Here is a 3212-nt window from a genome sequence, read left to right on the forward strand (position 1 = left end):
GTGAACCTGTCAACCACCACAAAGATGGTGTCCTTCCCCATTGCCTTAGGAAGGCCCCCTATGAAATCCATAGAAATATCAGACCACACTTGTGATGGTATAGGAAGAGGTAGTAACAAACCTGCTGGATTCAATGCTTCATATTTGTTTCTCTGGCAAACCTCACAATCTTGCACAAATTTCTGAATGTCCATCTTCATCCCTTCCCAGTAAAATAGAGCTGAGATTCTCTTATAAGTTCTAAAGACCCCTGCATGGCCTCCAAGAGCAGACTCATGGTATTCTTTGAGTATGGTGAGAACCTTGCTGGACTCCTTTGGTAACACTATTCTGTCCTTATAAAATAGTCTTCCCTTCCTTAATTGATACCCTGCTAGAGATTGCCCTTGTGTCAATAGCTCTTGCATGATTTTTTTACATTTTTCATCAGCCAATAACTCTTCTTCTAAGTCATTCCAGCCTTCACACTGAATAGATGAGATGGCAGAAAATTGCATTTTTCTGGACAAGGCATCTGCTGCTTTGTTTTCTACTCCAGGTTTGTACCTGATTTCAAAATCATAACCCATCAATTTGGAAACCCATTTTTGCTGATCTTCACCCATCAATCTCTGGTCAGCTAAGAACTTTAAGCTCTTTTGATCTGTGTGGATTAGGAACTTGCTACCAAGTAAATAATGCCTCCATTTCTGGATTGCGAAAACCACAGCCATTAATTCTCTTTCATATACTGATTTTTCCTGAGCTCTGTCAGATAAAGTCTTGCTCATGAATGCAATTGGTCTCCCTTCTTGCATCAAAACAGCTCCAAGCCCCTTTCCTGATGCATCAGTCTCAAGCACAAATTCCTTGCTGAAATCTGGTGCTGCCAACACAGGAACAGTAGTCATTACCTCCTTTAATTTGGCAAAAGCTAGACTGGCTTCCTCATTCCATTCAAAGTTGTTTTTCTTGAGGAGATGGTTTAGAGGTTGAGCTAACTTGCTGTAATTCCTCACAAACCTTCTATAATACCCTGTCAAACCCAAGAAACCCCTTAACCCTTTCACTTCTTTGGGTTGAGGCCAATTCAGCATGTCATTGATTTTAGAGGGATCAGCAGCTACTCCTTGCTTGGAGATTACATGGCCTAAATAGACCAATTCTGGTTGGCCAAATGAACATTTCTTTTTATTAGCTACTAAGTGATTTTCCTGCAAGCTTTGGAGCACCAACCTCAAATGTTCCATGTGCAATTCTAAACTCTTGCTATAGATTAGTATATCATCAAAGAAAACCAAAACAAACTTCCTTAAATGAGGTTTCAAAACCTGATTCATGAGGGCCTGAAAGGTTGAAGGAGCATTAGATAACCCAAAAGGCATTACTAGATATTCATAATGTCCTTCATGAGTTCTAAAAGCTGTTTTATGAATATCCTCCTCTTTCATCCTTATTTGATGATAACCAGATTTTAAGTCCAATTTAGAAAAGATAACAGCAGAACCTATCTCATCTAATAATTCATCGATTATAGGTATAGGGAACTTATCTGGTATAGTAACCTTGTTCAAGGCTCTATAGTCAACACAGAAACGCCACCCTCCATCTTTTTTCTTCACTAGAATTGCAGGGCTACTGAATGGACTAATGCTGGGCCTTATAATCCCATTCTTGAGCATGTCCTGCACTTGAGTTTCTATCTCATTTTTCTGGTAGAATGGATACCTATAGGGCCTTATGTTTGGTGCTGCTGCTCCTTGCTGCAGTATAATAGCATGATCAGTAGGCCTCTTAGGAGGCAGCCCATGAGGTTCTTGAAACACCACAGGGAATTTTTCAATAACGGTTCTCAATTCAGCAGGGACCTCAGCTACTGCTATGTTGATACCTTTTACAAACTCATGAGAAAGGCAGAAATCCAGGTCTTTGTTCTTCCTTGTGCTCTTTATGTTTTTGCAAGCTTCCTGAATTTTATTACCCTGCAGTTCTCCATGTAACACAAACTGCTTGCCCTGAAGGTTCCACTTAATAATAAGTTCTTTGAAGTTGGCCTCAATGTCCCCAAGGCTGGCTAACCAATCCATTCCCAGGACTAAATCAGTGCCCCCAAGCCCAAGGATAAAGAAATGTTGAGTGATAGGGATTCCTTGCACTACCAGTGACAAATTCTTGCACACTCCTGAATTTCTCTCTCTGGCCCCATTTCCAACTTCCACCACATATTCAGTGGTTGCTACAACAGCCAAGTCTAGTTCATTCACAATATTTTGGGAGATAAAATTGCTGGTTGCTCCAATCTACCAGAATCCAGATTTCCCTTGTTCCAAGTCTTCCTCTAACTTTGAAAGACCTGTTAGATGTTAAGCCCTCTTTACTATTAAGAGACAATTGCAGTATTTTGCCCTCCAAAACAAACTCACCATCTTCAGCTTCTTCAAATATGTCATCCTCTTCTTCCTCTTCATCTCCCTCAATGAGAATGAATTGGAAATGTTTCTTAGCACACACATGTTCTCTTCCCCACTTCTCACCACATTTAAAACACAATCCTCTTCTACTTCTCTCTTGCAACTCATTTTGAGAGAGTCTTTGTCCCCCTTGCCACTTCTTCTCAGGGTTCTTAGTTTCATTCCCTCCATTGTCCTGGGTTTCTTTTGGTTTGGTTTCCTGTCCAGTATTGTTCTTCCCCTGATGACTGGAATTATAACTTATGTGCTTTCCCCCATAACTTGAAGATTTGCTTCCAAACCCACCCTTATCCTTCCACCCACGTTTGTCCTCATCCTTTCCTTTTTCTCCTCTGAGAGCAGAATTTTTTTCCTCAATCAACAAGGCCCTATCCATCAATCCTGCAAGATCAGCAGCAGGGTACAATTTCATTTCAGCTTTGATTTCCTCCTGCAATCCATTAAGGAACACTCCTTTCAGGATCTCCCTATCAGCTCCTCTCATGGGTGCTGCTGCCTCTTCAAAGCTTTCCCTGTAGGCCATGACACTCCCTTTTTGCTTAATGCTAAGCAAAGGGCCAAAAGGGTTCTGAACCAAGGTGGGTTGAAATCTCCTTATCAAGGCTTGCTTGAAAGGTTCCCAGGTTCCCTCCACAGCTTGCTCTTCCCACCATTGAAACCATCCCAGTTCTTTCCCTTCCATGGCAATCATCACCATCTCCAACCTCTCCTCCTCCCCTACACGACTGAGTTGGAAGAACCGTTCAACACGATTAATCCACC

Source organism: Lotus japonicus, chromosome 3 (assembly GCF_012489685.1).
Source record: "Lotus japonicus ecotype B-129 chromosome 3, LjGifu_v1.2".
NCBI lineage: Eukaryota > Viridiplantae > Streptophyta > Magnoliopsida > Fabales > Fabaceae > Lotus > Lotus japonicus.